Consider the following 20,301-nt stretch of genomic DNA (forward strand, 5'->3'; position numbering starts at 1 on the left):
TATTCTGAGAAGAACATAATATTAGGTACCTTTAAGCTTATATTATAATGAAAACTGTTCACCCTGACTTCACCCAGATTGAGTCTCTACAATATTCTGTATCAATTTTCAAGATTTATAAGTTTGAGTTTTTGAGTTTAACCATGATTACTGCGAAAACAAAATTAAATCTTTTAAATACGCATTATTTAATGTTAACAAAATAGGTATAAAATCTATAACAATGATATAACGTGTAAAATTTTGACTAATTTTGTGACTCTACATTTATTAAACCGACACTTAAATAATAAAAAAGTGTTACATTTAATTTTAATCCATCACGTTGATAATGACTCTCGCCAATGGCGCATTTAAAATATAATATTAAAATATCTGAAATGCAACGTAATTGTATGGCCCATTTAAATTTCAGAATAGTGGATAATTATAATATATAGGTTACGCTATAATATTGAATTTTAAAGAAAGCAAGATAAATTCCTTTTACTCGGTCCCTCTTCGTCTGGATTGTGAAATATAGGAAATTGAGATTTCCTCACATCTATATTATTGATAATTATAATTGTATGTTGTAGGCGCTATACTTAGGAAATACTGAAATTTTCTATATAGTAGAGATTCCCTCAAACAACATACATCAATATTTTATAGTCTTAAAAACTATTGTTGCCAGTGAACTACCTGTGCCATACTGATAATATGTGCTTATACATTGCCATAAGTAAATTAATATCTATGGTGAAAATAATCAGATATTTATTTAATTCAATTACAATAATTGTATGGTTCTTTATTAATGTGCGATGTAGTAAAATCTTAAGAAGCTTGATCTTATTGACGTAAAAAAAGGATATTACTTAACTGTGATGCTTATCCATCTTTACCAGCACTCACAAAACAAAAATATTCAAACCACAGTTCAAATAAAATAAAAAATAAAATTTAAAGCAAACACACACTTGACCGGCTATATAATTCAGTCGGACACCGACCCTAATACGCTAACTCATTTTCTTTACACTCTTTTCATTAGGTAATTGTCGTAAAAGAAAAAAAACACAATAAACTGTATTTCAAAAGACGCCTGCTCTTTTATTGTTTGCCCTTAGCATAACGGAGGCAATGGTCTCTTTCTAGCATGAAAATGGCGGATCAAGTTTTGAAATTGAAGCGTGTTGTTTTTTTGAATGTCTTTAGAAATGAGTCAAGATACTTTTCTACTGTAAAGTGATTTTTACAGGATTCAATAATAAATAAAATATTAAATAATAATACCAGAGATTTAAAATCTTTAATGATACGAAAATTGTCTCTAACACCAGCTAAAATTCAACATTGAATTCTAACATACTAAACGAAAGAACTTTCGCCCAAATCAATTTTGATTATTGTACAACATGACTGTACAGGCGCAAATGAAACTGATTTCTGGCGCGACCGCGGCGGCTCATGCCGTCGCGTGGTGATGCGTCGCCATGCTATAATAATAATATGATGGTACATCTGCATAATATTACTTTTAAAAAATAATTTTGATGTTTCAGATCTGCCAGGCGCGTAACGGTTAACATTTTTTATCTGAAATCTAAAAAAAACAATTATTTCTATTCAATTAACGTTCATACAAACTGAACCGCTCACAGAACAACCCTTGCCTTGTACCACGCTCCAAAGCTTGTCACTCCAGTCTCCAACTCTGCACCGAATGGAAATGGCCAGCACTTTATGGCTCCTGGCACGTCTTCACGCTACTCCTTTATTGTGCGAGTGGCCCAGTTTTGTTTTAAACAGTTAATTAAGTAACGTATCGTTTGATATTATTTAGAAGTATATCTAGTGAAGATGAATGAACAAACATAATATAATATATGTTTATTAATTACTAGATACTGATACTAACTAAAATATATAAATATTTATTTAGTACCTACCTAATAAATGTGTGTATGAAACATACATATTTTTATGTAAAGAGATACCCATGTGTTACAAAACGACATAGTGCTCGAAATAATTCATATTCTTTAGCGCAAAAGACAGTGATGAAATTATTACATTTTTAATGGGATTGTAGTAAAGTAGTTTTATTATTTATCTAATGGTTAAGTGCAATCTCCGTTTATCCAACTGTAAGTTAAACTTAGAACCAATCAGTTTATTGTGTGCAATCACTTAAGTGAAGCCTCTGGGCTCTATTTAGAGAATACGTTACAATCCTACCAACCGAGTAAATTAAAAATTTAAGTTTATTGACTTCTAGTTACAGAACTAAAATACAATCAAAATTGAAAATACCATTCTTATTACCACACTTATTACCATTTAACTTAATTCATCCCTTTCTGCGTCTAAACTTTAAAAATGTGTTAGCTTTACTACGTTTTACACGAAGAGAGAAAATAAACTTATTATACCAACAGCTTAAGTCAGCTTTCTGAAATCTGCGATTTCCTCGTGTGAAAAAAAAACTTCACGATTTTTTTGTTAAAATTAACATAACCAAAAAATAAAAATGCCGCATCTATGCATATCTAATTCGTTGTATTCCTTTTATATTTCAAGAGACGTGAAACGACTTAACAAATAGCCTTCTTCTTAGAGCGATAAGAAAAAGCTGTCTAAAGAGAAAAGAAATGCATTAAACTTATTAAAGCATTCGCAGGCAGGCTTCCTATCGGGAAGAAAATCGTTCCATTGAGTTGGTAAGGATTGGATGTGGTATATTGTGGTATTTATTTGTTTTGTATTTGTATTCTTATTAGCACGAGTTGTGTGAATCTAAATAACAGACATTAATATCGTTATTTGTACGTAATAGGATTGTCCGCCCGAAATAGGACATATTCTAACAATTCTCACTTGCATTTTGCTGTACGAATCGTGATGAGAGATACATTTTACAAATTCACATTTTAGTACAAAACGATAATATAATATGTATTGTCGTGTTATTTGGATGAAACACTTTTTTTTTTTTTTTGTAAGGTGTTTCTCAATGTTAGCCAGAAGGGCTTCTACATTTTAACGCGGACGCGGGGGTGAACTGAAGGTTCACCCTGGTAGCGACATGCACAAGGGCGTCGGATGAAACACTCTAAAATACATGTGAGATAACTGGCACTGTATATTAATATAGAAACAGATGATTGAGAATTAGAACTAATTTTGAAGTGATAATTCTTTAGGCAGGTTGAGAATTAAAGGACAATGGGAAACAAATGTATGGAGTTTGGGCCCACCCCGCAATAGTAACATGTGATATACCATTGCATTCGGCGTCTTAACTTATTATTTATGTATTTTTATAAGGTACAATGGTAATAATACACGTATTTCACTTTAAATAAGATTTATTCGTCGTCCTGTACATCGATAACAATTACATCGTTTAAAAAAGCCGCGGGGGCCAGGAATGGTTGATATCTCCCAACTCCTAGGTACCAAATCAAAGATATTATAAATATGAGCGCAAGTACCTACAATTCGCCGTCCGGTCAAGCAGTACAATAATATTGTGTTATCGCGTTTCTTCCAACTTGGTTTCGATCAATTAATACGGTAAATTATAATATAATTATTACGGTAATTAATAATTTACATGTAATACGGTTCTAACACTATTCGGTAATATATTGAAGTAAACTACGATAATTAATTGCAGGGATTGGGATCACTTTTATGACAGTATAACTCCGAAAGTACTGACTTTTAACCTTTGATGTAATACTAAGTTTTATTCGGTATAAAAATACCAATTCATTCATGAGTTTCTCACCTCTATTGAGAGGTGGGCCCACCATTGTCCTTTCAAGGTCGCGTCATGGCAATACCGTCACGTCATGGAGTAAGGCGAAGATTGTGGTATCTTTGAATCTTGCCAAAGAAGTTTAACTTCTGACACGTGTGCTTGGCACATAATAGTAAAAGAATCCTAATTGAAATGTAACATTAGTACACTACTATCCTAATAGGAGTGTCAATTTGTTTGGCATTTATGGATAAAGGCTAGATTTTCGTCGTATCGTAGATGATGGATGGATCTCGTAATATTGAGATCGAATTACTGTTCCGTTACAAAAAACAACGCAAAATATGGAATATTCGATTACGAACGAATGTACTAAGGATTCTTTAGATATAAAAATAATGCTTTTTATTTTTGTAGATTATAAAAGTTTTATGTAGCATGTACTAGTGATTGCCCGTTGCTTCGCCTACGTAAGTAAAATTAATACTAACCTGTATCAATCCTTATCTCCAGACACAAAAACATAACAACAAACCACTCCGTACTGACGTGAAAGACTAACATACAAACACATTTATAATATTAGTATGGATTTAATAAAGTTTTTATCTCACTGCCCCGCTATAAAGTCTGCAGTACGGATAATCCCATTTGAAAGCAACTACAGGAGTTTCTTTACGCCTCTCAATATTTTACGAACCAGTGATTCCTAATTGTCATATAAATAGGACGATTCAAAGAGAAGTCTAGTTGAATGAATAGAGTTTGAATTTCTGTGAAAACTTATTTATTAGCAATGGAATATTTTTTATTGGTCAGTGTATGAAAACTAGCATATTAGAGTATACTCGTACTAGTAGTACTTACTTAGTAGTAAAAATAGGATATTATTATCTTCCACGGGAATAATGTAGTTTTTTATGGTGATAGAATCATTAAATTGGTTGAGAGTATTCGTAATAAAGACAATTTAAACGTTCCTGTTTGTAATATTAATAGTCAATTTCCTCAGCTCTATCAAGATTGATCTATACATATAATAAATCTGTAGAAGGGTCAATTCTGTACATTGAAAATATTGAAAAAATAACTAGCAGGGGGTGTTACTGGATCGATACCAAACCCAAATATGTGATTAAAAAAATTTTTGCCTGTCTGTCTGTCTGTCTGTCTGTATGTGAAGACATCACGTGAAAACTACCGGTTCGATTTCGATGAAACTTGGTATAATTATACCTTATTTTCCTGGACGTAAAATAGGATACTTTTTATCCTGGAAAAATACGTAGAAAAAAAAATAATCTCAATTTTTCAGTTATCCATAGACGTTGTTCTGTAGTAGGTACCGCGAACACACGTTGCGTATTATTATAGACCTAGCCGTATTTGGGTCCAATAGATATTTATAAGATGTCATTGTCCGAGTTACTCAAAATGGAGAAATAAACCATCCACGCAAAGACCGACATCCGCGCGGACGGAGTCGCGGGCGGAAGCTAGTCTGGAATAAAACGAATAAAATGTACATGTCGTCAAAGTTGCCTATGGACAAAATAAAGTATAGCTTATGTCAGGAACAATGAAGCCTTTTATTAGTGAAAACTTTTAGATATCAATTCAGTAACATAATAACATTTATAACATTCAAAATTACATTTTATTATCTACTAGGTATTATACCTCATTGTAGAGATAGAACTATACTGACAATCCATAGTATACATTCATATACCCATATTTCCATACATTTTTCGCACATTACCGTTGCTATAGCAACCTATATTGGCCAATGTCCGGTCCGGTAACCGCGGTATGCTGCGGTCGAATGGTCTGGCGGTGACGTCACACGTAAACATTACCCGCCAAAACGACATGTTTCGTGGCTTTTGTAATGTCACGTTAGCACACGTTAGTCGGTACATGGCATTGGATTGTAAAATATGAATAGTTTGTAAGGAAATTTATGATTTTTGGAAATATTAGACAATGGTCCAGAATGGTATCCAGTTAATGTATTGATCTAATTGAAATGAAAATGCACATTTTCTTTTCATTTAATAACCTAATCTATAAAATGTATTCGTATATAATATTAGTCGTATTAGTTGTGTCGTGTGCCTGTATTGTCAACTTAATACAAGAACGGAAGAACGGATTTTAATAATTTTTGGTTTATTGAATTTGTCTCCGCTTGGAATAAGATAATAATTATCAGAAATCCTTTCCTAAAAAGGTGTACCGAGCGTTAGTTACAAATATAAAATTTAAATAAAAAAAAATTCAATGATTTGAAGCACTAAAATTACAGTATAGAGCTAAAAGTAGAGCCGTATGGTAAAAAATAAAAATTCATAATTATATCAGAGAAATTGAGGTCAACCTAACACAGTATAATCTATACCAGATAATCAAACTAAATCATAATATTAATTTGCATGAATGCAACTAATTAGAGATGGCTGATACAAGTGTGACCAATATTATTCAAATACATTACCTATAAGCATGGAAAGATTACATAACTATAATTTTATTTACCTATGTATATTAATATTTTTATTAATATTAATGAGTTGGTGATTACGGCCTGTTTATTTTATTAGAGGTGAAAGGTTTATTTATTAAGATTTATGAAAAAAAAATTGCCATTTCTAGCATCTTTTATTACCTACTTAGTTAGCATGCTTGACCGAAAAACATAGGCTAAATATAAATTTTTATTCCTTTTCAACCCAGGCGAAGCCGGGTCAAGCAACTTGTTTTTCATACATCTATAATAAATACAACATTATACACGTAAGTAATCTGTAAATACATTAACACTAAGTAACACTTAAATAGTATCAAATCTATTTCTAACACAATCCATGTGTGGTTAGCAAATATACCTACAACATAATGCGAGCAAAGCCGCGGGATACAATATAAACACGATTAAACATTTATTGGTTTGCGGTAAACAAGTTTATGTACATCTGGCAATCCTTCGTGATGTTTGTTTATCCCATACAAACGTGGATCTTTCGTTCTACTAAAAGAAAAATAGCAAGGAATAGAATTATGTTTTCAAAAATAGTAATTCGATTAAAAATATTATAAAGAGAGATGTGTATGTATGTTTATTCGCGGGTGAAACATTGCGGCACAGTTGCTGCTAAAAATAAAATATCATCCGGGCTCGTCCGGGATTTGAACCCGGGACCTCTCGCACCCTAAGCGAAAATCATACCCCTAGACCAACGAGCCGGTTGACAAATTTGTTAAAAAAGCAGACAATTAGAATAATAATTATTACATTATTTAACTATAATTATTAGAGTTTTTCATACATAATAATATCTATAAGCAAAATATATACTAGGTAAAATCCGCGGCGTCACAAGTGCTAATCCAGATTATAATAATTATATCTTCGTACAAAATTTCATAAAAATCCGATAAGGTGACAGAGTAACAAACATCCATACATTATTTACTTTATTTTAAACACGTCGGGAGCCCTATTATAGAAGAGGTAGCGTTCTAACTTTGCTAAAATCTATCAATATCAGTTCAGTAATTTTGTTGTGAATAGGCTACCTACATTCAGGGTTACAATGTGTTAAAGTAGGTAAGTACCTAATATAAATAAACATAATTATTATAAATTTTATATAGAATCGTAATGAAAAGGTAAGTTACGAAATAAAACCTTGAATCCTTCACTTATGGCAAAAGGCATATAATTATGAATTCCCTTTTAAAGATAATTCCATATTCTCTTTGTTTGAAATATAAGTAAAGGTAACGACTAAAACTGTTGATTTAGAAATTAACGTCGCTAAGTACAGATTATTTTTAATTTAAAGTAGTATTTAAAGAAGTAAGGAATGTCTTAGAGAATGAAGTAGTTTAGTAAGTATAGAATAGTTTTATACCTTAAGGTACCTACTTTTTTTATTTATCATCATTTTTTATTTAGATCATCCTATTAACTTATAAGGTACCTATATTAGTATTTATGTTTCTTACCGGTTATACCTTCCCTATGATTTCGACTAAATATATTTTAAATCCAATATCAATAATTAAAGTGGCCAAGCCGTTCTCGAGTTCTAGCAACGCAAACGAACAGAAAACTCAAACTCAAACATTTATTTATTCAATTAGACTTCTTTTAGTAGCACTATCGAATCGTCGTTACATATTTTTAACATTTACCACCGATTCGAAAAGCATCTACGGAGTAGAACCGGCAAGAAACTCCATAGTTGCTCTTTTAAAATCATGTCAATATTACAATTTAATTTTTTCTTATAATATATAATTTAACTATTTCAGATATAGATTGTATACTATCTTACATTTTCTTACAATTTTTTGTTTAATACACACTCGTAACAAAAAAAATAGATCTTAGCTATGTACTTTAAAATACAACAAGTACAATGAGATATTGCTAAAGTAATTTCATAAATAAAATTATACATAAAACAACATATATTATATAATATTAAATAGAATAATAACATAAATAACAAACAAAAATAGCATATTGATAAAATTATTTGTTTCCAAAATTTCTGAAAATTAATAATACAATATTACGATTACAATTATAATACATTTTCATATTGGAAGGTGTTAATCCAGATCAAATACAAATTGTATTTATTTATTTTAATTGCGAGCTCATTAAATACCGTAATTCGTATTTATCATATATTTCCTTTTATTATTTGTGCCAATTAATTCTTAATGAACGAAGTTTGGTGAAAATGAATAAATACCAGGAATTCGAAATTCGTGTGAAATAACAAAGAATACATTATTAATGCTTTTATAGACATACGAAATGAAATAAAACTTTTGATATTTATATATAATTAACATTATATTGGCCTTCAAGGCTGTCATATAAATTTCTATAGAAAAACCGTTAAAAATAGATCTAGGTCTTCAGCTACCTACATACCAAATTTCATTGTAATCGGTTCAGTAGTATTTGCATGAAAGAGTATCAAACATCTATCCATCCTCACAAACTCTCGCATTTATAATATTAGTAGGATTATTTACTGTAATTTCTCAAATGTTTTGGACAAAACTAAGATTTACCTTCTGCTGCAATCTTGTAAAACCTCCTAATCGTTTAACAAGTATAAGATGCCTTTACAATACTGTCAAGTTGTCAGAAACTAACATGGTAAAGCAGATTACCGATTTAACTTTGTGGTCAAACCTAGCTTTAGCTAAGAAGCTGCATTGCCTGAAGCTAGGCTTTATGCATTTAATGACCTGAAGGCAATAGTTATACTTGTAACAGTTCCCTTTTGATTCGAAAGTGTAATTTAATTAATAAAGATAATAAACACGGTCCAGTGAAACGTAAATTGGGTTGGACAGTGTAAATAATAAATTGAGACATAAATCTACCTACTTATATCACTACATAGTTTAAAACAAAGTCGCTGACGCTGTCTGTCCGTCCGTGTATGCTTAAATCTTTAAAAGTACGAAATGTAATTTGATACAATTTTTTTAATGGGATTGGTTACCGAGGAAGGTCTTCGAATAATTTGTTTAAAATTTGACAAAATGGACGAAGCCACTAGCTAAAAGCTAGTCCTTTACAAACGAGTAAGATTGTAAGTATTTAAAAATGTTTGATACTCTTTCCCCCGAAAGCTACTGAACGGATTTTCATGGAAGTTGGTATTGATGTAGCTTACACATCTATCAGATTAACAGACAAGCTATTATATAGAAATGCTTACTATTTCGGGTTCGTTGCGGGTAAAACCGCGCGGCAAAGACAGTTCCTAATAATATTTGCACAGCAGTTGTATTAATTCATTGTAATGTTAAATAATGAGCTATATTAGTCATCTGAAAAGGTATAATTTAATGTAAACCTCGTTATGACGTTGAATAAAATTCAAATATGAATTCATCAGCTATAATTTGAGTTCATAAATATAATAGGTAGAGAATACACATGCGCGTCTGAAATCATGTGACGTTCAGTTTATACGATACTCGAATAAATAAGTTGAATTTTTAATTTATTTATACTTACACTAGCTGCTCCGCGCGGTTTCACCCCCGTGGCTCCACTCCTGTTGGTCGTAGCGTGATGATTATTATATAGCCTCTAGCCTTCCTCTATAAATGAGCCCTCTAACACCGAAAGAATTTTTCAAATCGGACCAGTAGTTCCCGAGATTAGCGCGTTCAAACAAACAAACTCTTCAGCTTTATAATATTAGTATAGATTTCGATTAATTATGACTTTATTATGATTCTTTCAAAATAATTCTATTAAATACACAATATGAACATCAATATGATATAGAAATTTGCATACACTCGTTTATTGATTTTTCATTTTTATTTAAATGAATTTCTTCATATCTCATCGTATAAAGGAGATTAAACCGACTTTGATACTTATCGATACACAAATCTAGCACCTATTATAAAAGCCAATAAATATTTGATAAAATACTTAAAATCATAATCTTATCTCTTACTATAATAAATCCTAATAAAAATCCAAATCCAGAACACCCTGTATAGTACATTCGCGAACAAAAGCCTAATATTATAAGGCGCAAAGGTCAAGCTCTCATAAGGGAAGCTCTTACTATAAATCGTTCCACACTTGATTACACCTCTGCACCTGACGTTTCGTACTTTCGCCTTTACCGTATTGTAATGATTTTCGGAATCATTTTTCACGCGACTGTACTGTACAGTATGATTTAATTTTATTTTATGCGTAATAAATGGTGAAATTGTGCGATATGAAATAATTTTTAACGCCGATTTTTATTGAAAATGAACGAGTTTCAATAGAATTTATAATTTTCGACTGCAGTTCAATTTCTGATACTTAACAATTAATATAGTAAAAATGTGGAGTCTTAATAAAAATATGTTATAAAAAATATTTTATATTTATCTCGTTGTTGACATTAAAAAGTTCCAATCTGAGTAACGTATTGACTAGAAATCATAATTTTGGATATTTAGTTAATGAGTTTAACAGAATGTAAGTGCATTGCCAAAATGTAGAGTCAAATTAAAACTGAACTAGCTTTCCGCCCGCGGCTTTGCCCGCGCAGTCAAAGAAAAACCCGCGTAGTTTCCATTCCCGTGGGATTTCCGTGATAAAACCTATCCTATGTCCCGGGGTAAAAAGTAGCCTATGTCCTTTCTCGGGTATCAAAATATCTCTATACCAAATTTCATGCAAATTGGTTCGGTAGCTAAGGCGTGATTGAGTAACAGACATACAGACAGAGTTACTTTCGCATTTTTGAGACAACTTTTAAAATTTTTAAATTTGATATTTTAAATATATTTATGGTCAGCTCTAAAGTATCAAGTAAACAGGATATCTGACTATCTGTTTATGAAAATAAATAAGAACCCTTTAACGACGTTTATTTCTAATCTTACTGATCTTTCCAATCAACAAAGAACCTTGCCTTGTTTATACAAAGTATAGAAAAAAATTGCAAAAATTCATCCGGGCTCGTCCGGGATTTGAACCCGGGACCTCTCGCACCCTAAGCGAAAATCATACCCCTAGACCAACGAGCCGGTTGGTATAAAAAACGAATTTAACTATAACAAAGTTTGCTGTAACATATGTACCTACTTTACTTTCACTTATCGATAGTTCCAAAAGTAGGTTAGTATGTCTTTATATTGTTAAAAACTAATGAATAAAACTAACACGGTTAAAAATATGTGTATGTTTCGCTTCTATATGTACATACTATAGGTGTACCTAAGTTTATTATTAAGTGCTGAAATATTTTAAATTCGTATATACGATGGCTCTTTTTTTATGAGCTCTATTGTGCATAAAGCTGTTTAAATACTATAGTATTCATTCATATTAATTATTAAGATATTGCATAGCTTCTATCGCGGGCCTTGAGCGCGGGGACCGAATCGAGAAATTTCGTAACGAAAAAACCTCACGCTCCCCACTCCGACGGGCCGAGGTGTGGCTTGAAGGCATAGCATGCAATAGCTTTACCGCGGCAGTCCCCGAGTGCCACACGTCTTTTTTTTTTTTTAAAATGGAACGATTTATGGCGGCGTTCTTTTTTATTTATTAGTTTCTATCTAAACGGCCCTGCATCTCTATTTTTCAGGCATACAATTATTACAATATCACAAGCGATTGCCTTTTTGATCATAAACTTTTGAAAGGTCACATCAGTAAGCTATTTAGTTTACGATACGTTGTGTTTAGAGAAAAATTTAGATTAACATTTTTTTAATAAAAAAGAGCGTGTGTGCCGAGCACACTTGTCAGAAGTGAAACTTCTTTGGCAAGATTCATAAAAACCAAAATCTATATATTATAACCTAACACCGAAAGAATTTTTCAAATCGGACCAGTAGTTCCTGAGATTAGGGCGTTCAAACAAACAAACTCTTCAACTTTATAAAATTAAAGTATAAGTTAATGTGTATCGGTAATGTATTTTCTTTCTTTTTTTCTAAAGAAATTTCACTTCAAAAACTTTACATCAACATTTTTTTAATATAATAATCATACAGCACCTGAAAACCACCTTTCTCCAATACAATATTTAGACATGCCATCAAGCCTCCACAAGCTAAATAGATTACAACTACTGTCCTTAAAGTTTAACATAAGAGCCGTTCCCGGGGCGTGTTCCCAAAATTGATTTTACCCGGGAACTTGGGCATTTTCAAATCTGCCGACCTCTTAACTCTGTAACTCAGGGTGACTCCTGTTTAGGGAACTGTCAAAAGTGCATATGTGTGGCCTACGTGTGCTGTATATTGTATTAAATATGTGTGAAGTGAAATTATTTTATTTATTTGCGTGATCTAAGAAATAACAATAGAAAGTATAACTTAAAGTGATAATAAAAAAATGCTTCGAGAGATATTTGTGTAATGTAACTAATTATAAATTACAAGTGTATGTGTCAATAAAATTGAAAACAAAAGAAAAAGCTACAAATTTAATACCTACTCTTCTTACACAAAGAACAGAAAACTAATTTATTCTACTTTATAATATTAACAAGTTGTCCTGATATAAAAAAGCAATAAAAAGGATTTGCGGGCTCGTCCGGGATTTGAACCCGGGACCTCTCGCACCCTAAGCGAAAATCATACCCCTAGACCAACGAGCCACTTGATGAAATATGTAAAAAATCTCAAATAAATTTATCATGTTCTACTTTCACTAATTATTTTAAAAGTAATGTATATTATTGTTACGTGAGTTTGTTTGTACAAAGATAGCTCCGACACTATACTACCTACTGCACCAATTATTGTCCACCAAATATCCTTAAAGAAACAATCATAGAAAATTTACATTGCTTCTGAGTGACTTACATTTTTAACTACATTATTATTTTTATTAGATCTCAATTAGAATTTTTAATTTCTCACGCAATGAAAACACAATAAAGACTTGTTATTGATTTATGGTTCTTAATATTCCATAATTTTTCATGAATACGATCTTCTCAGCATAAAATTAATTATGCACTCCTGAACGAATATTATAAGGAAGGTAGAGTGCGGGATTTTATCGAAATCGATATTTGAAACTATACATTTTAAAATGTATATACCCAGATAATAATTTAAAGCATATTCTTTTAATTACTTATATTATATCATTATAAGTGGTATTTTTTTTGGCATGACACATTCTGGTATTTTATCGATATCGACTAATCGCTACACAGATGACATCCACTTTCTAAGTTTTGTCACAGATTATATACTATGATTTCTCAGTCATGTTATAAAATAACAATGCATTGTTACACCCCTTGTAGTGCGGTTATTAAAAGCACGTTGCTAACGAGATGTTAACTAGCTCATCAAACCGTCGCGGTTCGCCTGCGATTAGCGCGTTATCGTGTACACTGACACAAGCTAGTGATGTGCTGGATGTCGATAGTTTGCAAATTTCTAAGTTATGTTGTAGTGGAATTCAAGCAGTTAGTTGCAAATGCATTTGGCCATCCAAATACTTAATATCTGTACAAGATTCCATAATCTTGTACTTGTACTTGTATAATTTAAAATTAATTATATACTGAAATAAATTAACTTGTTTAATAATGATTATAATGAATGAACAAAGTAGTATTCACAGAAACATATTCACAAACACATAATTTCTGTGAAATTACATTGACTTACATAGTAGGTATCCAGTTTTCACGTTATACGTAGGATTTAATAAGATGGCTTTGCTTAATGCGTAAAAGGATAATTATTTTTACTGTAGGTAGGTATATATATTTTTTTGCTTAAATAGATTATATTCATAGACATAAGATTCATACCAGATCATGTGAAAGTACTTTTATTATACTAATAGTTTAGTTAATTTGAGAATGTACATAATTGTATGTTATTCAATGAAATGAATATGAGTAAAATAATAAGAATGATTCAAAAGAAGAAATAAATTAGGCAGCCAAGAGACACATTCTGTAAAAGATGTAACAATTTTTTTTTCCAATAAATGTTTAAGTTATCGATACATGTCACAACACTATGTTGTACGCAATCTAAAATAACGATCACCTATTAAGACGTGGGGAAAAAGGGCTCGTATCTAATGAGTGCTAGAGGCTTGAATACTAGGTTTTTTGTGTCGCTATTTCTCTTACCTTCTTACGGCACCATTTTCTTCAATTTATTTTCCTGTGGGTATTCTTCATAACACGTAATGAGAACATAATTTTGGGTTGCCGTTTTTGTTCGTTGTAAAGATGAAATGACTGTTATTTAATGCTTTTTAATGTTACAACATTCTTGTATTTTTTTTCTGGTTTTCAGAGAGGTTTTTCATTATAATTTAAATCATAATTTCATTAATTATTATTAACTGCATTAGTAAAGGATTGGTAAATAAACATAATTATCAAATTTTAGGTTCTAGGTCTTAATGGATTTGATGGATCTACCAATAGAGCTTTCGAGATAAGGGTAGAGTTTTCTTCCTTAAATTCTATTTCCATACATTTCTATATCTAAAATATCTAATATACATATATATTATGTGTATGTGTAGGTTTGTTTATTTCATTATCACATTAATAGCGCTGTTTGGAACTAGTTAGCTTTGAAACGCTTGAAGCGAGGCCACCATAAGCATGAGCTTTCGCTTATCTTATGATAAGGGATCTGTTTTCAGTGTTTAAAGCCTTTTTAATATGGTTCTTATTTGTACATTTATTTATTTAAATTATCTAGTGTTTTTTTATGAAAACTCTAGTTTAAAATGGTTCTTAGGTATGATGAAAACAGAACCTATCATCTTGCTTTTCTCTCGCAATTGAACTGCATGCAAGATCTTGCATGAACTGAAATTCTAAAAACTGTTTTTAAGCTATTGCATAGCTTCTATCGCGGGCCTTGAGCGCGGGGACCGAATCGAGAAATTCCGTAACGAAAAAACCTCACACTCCCCACTCCGACGGGTGGAGGTGTGGCTTGAAGGCATAGCATGCTTTACCGCGGCAGTCCCCGAGTGACACACGTCGTTTTTTTGTTTGTATGTTTGTAATTGCAAATTTATTATTTTTAAGTAATATACATAGTATAAAATTAAGTCACTTTCCACAGTCTGTCTGTCTGTGTCTGTATGTTTAAATCTTTAAAGCTACGCAACGGATTTTGATGCGTTTTTTTAAAAGATAGATTGATTTTAGGTATTAAATATTATGGTTTAGACAAAGCAGATAAGCCTTGGGTGGGCTATTTATGTAATGAAGAGAATTGACATAGCACGCCGATAAACAAAAAAGTATAACAACATAAAAAGGGTTTCAAAACAATGTCCAATAGTACACAAGTGTTGAAAGTTGGTTCGTGCGGGCAACACCAACTTTGTTTTGTTGAACCCAGTTATATCCCATATAGATAGTTTATATCATTAGGGTGCTTTTCCACTAATAATGTGCAAGATGTGTAGCGAGGAATGTGTTTGTAAAGAACCAATCATATCGCTTGATTTAGTTTGAAGCTTCATGCGTTAAGCGTTTGAAACGATAGGTACTATTTATTGGTTATTTAAAAACACATTCCTCGCAATTGATGGAAAAGCACCCTTAATAGGCAGTTCCAATACGTCCTTTATACAAAAAAGGTCAAACTTTTCCATGACAAATGGAATCTACGATTGTATTGGCCCTTTTGACATTAATGTATTGGTCACGGTTTGATGATACTTACGTTATTTATTTGGTTGATTTAGTGAAAAGTTTGTGTAGTTTCATAATATGTTTATTGATTTTGTTATCCCAAAATACAACCAAGAGCGTATTAACTATTTAAATCTTTGTTTTGTTTTTTTTTTCTTTTCAAAAACTTGCAGTACATGAAAGTGTGTTAGAATATCATTTTCCAAGTTTAAAATTCTTGTCTTTAGAAATATTATTTTTATAACCAACTAGCGGTCCGCCCCGGCTTCGCCCGTGGTACATGTTTACGTTTTCTCTACATAAGAACCATCCTCGTACTTCAAGGAATATAATAAAAAAAGAATTATCGAAATCGGTTCAGCCGTTCTCGAGTTATGCGCTTACCAACACATTTTGCGATTCATTCACACACATTCAAAGATTTCACATTTAATAGCGATAATAACATCCATGCACTTATAAATTAGATACTGGAAGGCGTATGTATATATCATCGCCTATGTAAGCTGACATGACTAAGGAAAATCTAATAATGCTGAGCCATCACCTGAAATCTGCAGGATATTAACCCATCAAAGCTTACGTATGAGTTAAGATAACTTCAGCACTCAAAGATAATATAATATAATAAAATGGTTCTTCTAGATCATTTTTCCACCATCATTCAATATGGAAATGCAATAAATGAATCTATAGTAATAATATTACAAAGCTGAAGAATTTGTATGTTTGAACGCGCTAATCTCAGGGACTACGTATCCGATGTGATAAAATGTTTCAGTGTTAGATAGCCCATTTTTCGTGGAAGGCTAATAGGCTATATATCATCACGGTAAGACCAATAAGAGCGGAAATATGCGGGTAAAACCGTAGGCTACAGCTTGTTCAATATATTAGTGTATAAATTATATATCTAGCCTATGATCAAAGTTCTTTGATAAGCAAGTAAATAATAATCTAACTCCCAAGTCCCGTAAACAATTCAATAAAATTCATGAGATAAGGAAAACAAATTCATAATTGTGCCTAACTGGGTCACACACGGGACAGTAAGTAAGGGTCAAAACAGACAAGTTTTTGTTCATTGAAATTAGGGCACGTACAGAATGGTCGAGTTTCGTAGTTGAAGAGTTTCTATTTAACGTTGTCTATTTGGCTCTCGTTTTGGAATAGTGGCGAATCAGCTTTGATGAAAGTGTTTTAAAGTTAATGAAAAACAAATATACCCCTTTTATAAAGTTTATTCCACTTTTCTTTCTTCGGATAATTTTCATTTCACTACAATAAGTGATAAGAGTAAGGTATAACAACGATTGCCGGGACAGCTATTAATATAAAGCTCAATAAATATAAATAGGTGGAAAAATACTTCAGTGTAATCAATTAAAGAAATCTACGTGTTTTCCATACTTATATGTATATGTACCTATTGGAAATACATTTGTATCTAGAAGCAGAAGTTATTTGAGAATAGCTGTTTAATACTATTTTATATGCAAATTTCCTTCGCCCATAATAACCCTTTCAGGATTTTCATTCGAAAAAGTTTCTAATATTCTTCTTGGCGGTTTTATCTTGTTACATAAGTATTCGATTTGTTATCCGTTCAACGGTTTTCAGTAGAAAACAAACATACATTTTGCTTACTTTCGTGTTTATAATAATACTAGCTGTGTCCCGCGGTTTCATCAGTGTATATATTTTTTATATTTAATCCTAATGTTCCTAATACTTATTTATCAGAAAAGTAGCCTAAGCTAGTTTTTATTATATAAGCTATCTGTGAGTGAAAGTCACGTTAAAATCAGTCCAGCCGTTTCATAGAGGCTACTCTATACAATTACAATAATTACAAACAGACAGACAAAAATTTTAAAAATTACTATTGTATACGATAGATCCGTATGCGTTTAGTAAAAAGCAGTATTTTAATATAACAAACAGACACCCCAATTTTATAATTGTTATAGATAGTAACAATTAAATAATTATGGAGATTGGACGTGGTAAATTTCATTACGTGCTTGTTTAAATTTAAACGTTATAACGAATGACATAACATTGATAAATAACAAAATAAACATTGATAATTATCATTTATTTATGGACAATAATCGGGTCCAATCAACCTGTCATAAATTTATTGAATCCAATTTATTACTCGATAACCTTAATCCATGCGTTTGTTAAATGATTAAAAGATGTCAATTATTCTAATCCTGTGTCCATTTGATCGGATTGGGAAAAGCAATTTTATTTATAGAAAGTTTAGGTTCAATTTAGATGTGACATTAGCCGATAGGTCAGATGAATTTCACTAGATTGCATGATTTATATAAATACTAGCTTACCGCCCGCGGCTTCGCCCGCTTTCTCTAAAACGATTTGAGATTTAAACTAACCTATCTCTCAAGTTGTATTGAACTGTACATGGTGTGCGAATTTTATTATAATCGGTCAAGTGGTTTGGGAGTCCATTGAGGACAAACATTGTGACACGAGATTTATATATATTAAGATTTCAATGGTCAGCATACTATGGTTTTTACAGCTAATTTAATAGAGCTCACTCGCAAATTATTACAAGTATAGAAGTTAATAGCAGTGTGAGAATTTAAATTATAGTGACAATTGGAGTATATATAGAGGTAGTATAGAAGTGAATTTTAGTCAGGAATAATAATATTCAAAGGATAGAAAGTTAGAATTAGTTAAAGTCAGAGTCAATTCTAAATTAGAGAAAGGATAAATAAATTTTAGTAAGTACTAGCTTTCCGCCCGCAGCTTCGCCCGCCAAAGAAAAACCCGTTCCCGTAGGATTTCCGGGATAAAACTTATCCTATGTCCTTTCTCGGGTATCAAAATATCTCTATACAAAATTTCATGCAAATTGGTTCTGTAGTTAAGGCGTGATTGAGTAACAGATAGACAGACAGAGTTACAGTCGCATTTATAATATTAGTATGGATTTGTAGGATAGAGATCTAAGTGAATGTGTACGTGATGTGTACTAAATTCGACTATAAAAATGTGTGAGAAAGTGAAAGGTAGTTATGACGTAGACATGTAGAGAGTTGTGCGTTATTTTAGTCAATTTATCAACCGGCTCGTTGGTCTAGGGGTATGATTTTCGCTTAGGGTGCGAGAGGTCCCGGGTTCAAATCCCGGACGAGCCCGGATATCTTTTTTTTAATCATAATTTGGATATAAATAGGATATTATGAAGAATTAATTGAAATTCACCGTAGTTTAAAAAAAATATAACGCACTTTATCAGTAGGTAAAATATAGGTACATTTCTTTTTAATCAGTATTTAATATTAATATTACATTCCAAGCAACCAAAAACAAAAAGATTCCAACATTCTAAATCCAAAAATATCCCGGGAATTCCCAGCACATCCATCTAATCGAATATCACTATTGCAATAGAAGAGTGCATCGCTTTAGTAAATAAAAACACACAGATCTCATCTTGTTTGTTTACTTTGCTAGTGTAAATGTATTTCGAATATATCGGAAGAAAGGGATTCGGGAGCGGAAAACGATAGAATAGTAATAAGTTCCACGGTATTGGAATCCAACGTTTGTAATGGAACTGTATTTTTACGTGTGATTTTTGGATGATTTCACGAATCACATGTGGTTTAGGAAGTGAAGTTGAACATAATATAAATTTACTAGCTGCGCTCCGCGGATTCACCCCCGTGGCTCCGCTTTTGTTGGTCTTAGCGTGATGATATTATATAACCTATAGCCTTCCTCGATAAATGAGCTATCCAACACCCAAGAATTTTTCAAATCGGACCAGTATAGTTCTTGAGATTAGCGCGTTCAAAAAACAAACAAACACACGCTTCATACATATAGACACTTGGTTGTAATTATGTATTATAAAAAGCTACTAGACAGCTCTAGTATCTTATAGAAAAATTAAAATCAAAAGGCTTATTTTATACGGATATTGCATGTTATCTACTTTGCCTATTGGCATCAGCAATCAGAGCCTAAGTTCAGTATTCAATAAATAAGTAATAGCACAATAAATAATATCTTAAATATTAAGTTTATCAAATTTATTATCTAAATTATTACACATACAAGAATATATAGTGTATCCTGAGTCCTGACGCTAAGCCTGACGCCATGTTTCCTTAAAAAATATTGCCCTTCTGAGCGTATTCCAACCACGATATCCAATATCAGCAGATTATATTATACTACTCTATAGAACTTTTTACAGAGCACAAATAACGCCAGTCCTATATAAGAGCAATATATTCTTAGTCTCTCTATATTATATATCCTATATCTATCCATTTATAAATTCCATAAATA

General features: G+C 31.7%; 1 protein-coding gene and 4 non-coding genes across 5 annotated transcripts in view; 2 read left to right on the plus strand and 3 right to left on the minus strand.

Moving 5' to 3' along the window:
- LOC123697373 (dopamine D2-like receptor) overlaps nt 1-20,301 on the plus strand; it is a 194,768-nt gene that overhangs the window by 110,920 nt on the left and 63,547 nt on the right. The window lies entirely within an intron of this gene.
- Nucleotides 6,926-6,997, minus strand: Trnap-agg. The gene has a single exon. It is a non-coding gene; the product is annotated as a tRNA-Pro (tRNA).
- Nucleotides 11,267-11,338, minus strand: Trnap-agg. Its single transcript has one exon. It is a non-coding gene; the product is annotated as a tRNA-Pro (tRNA).
- Trnap-agg lies at nt 12,850-12,921 on the minus strand. Its single transcript has one exon. It is a non-coding gene; the product is annotated as a tRNA-Pro (tRNA).
- Nucleotides 19,068-19,139, plus strand: Trnap-agg. The gene has a single exon. It is a non-coding gene; the product is annotated as a tRNA-Pro (tRNA).

The sequence above is a fragment of the Colias croceus genome, chromosome 14, assembly GCF_905220415.1.
Source record: "Colias croceus chromosome 14, ilColCroc2.1".
NCBI classification, from domain to species: Eukaryota; Metazoa; Arthropoda; class Insecta; order Lepidoptera; family Pieridae; genus Colias; species Colias croceus.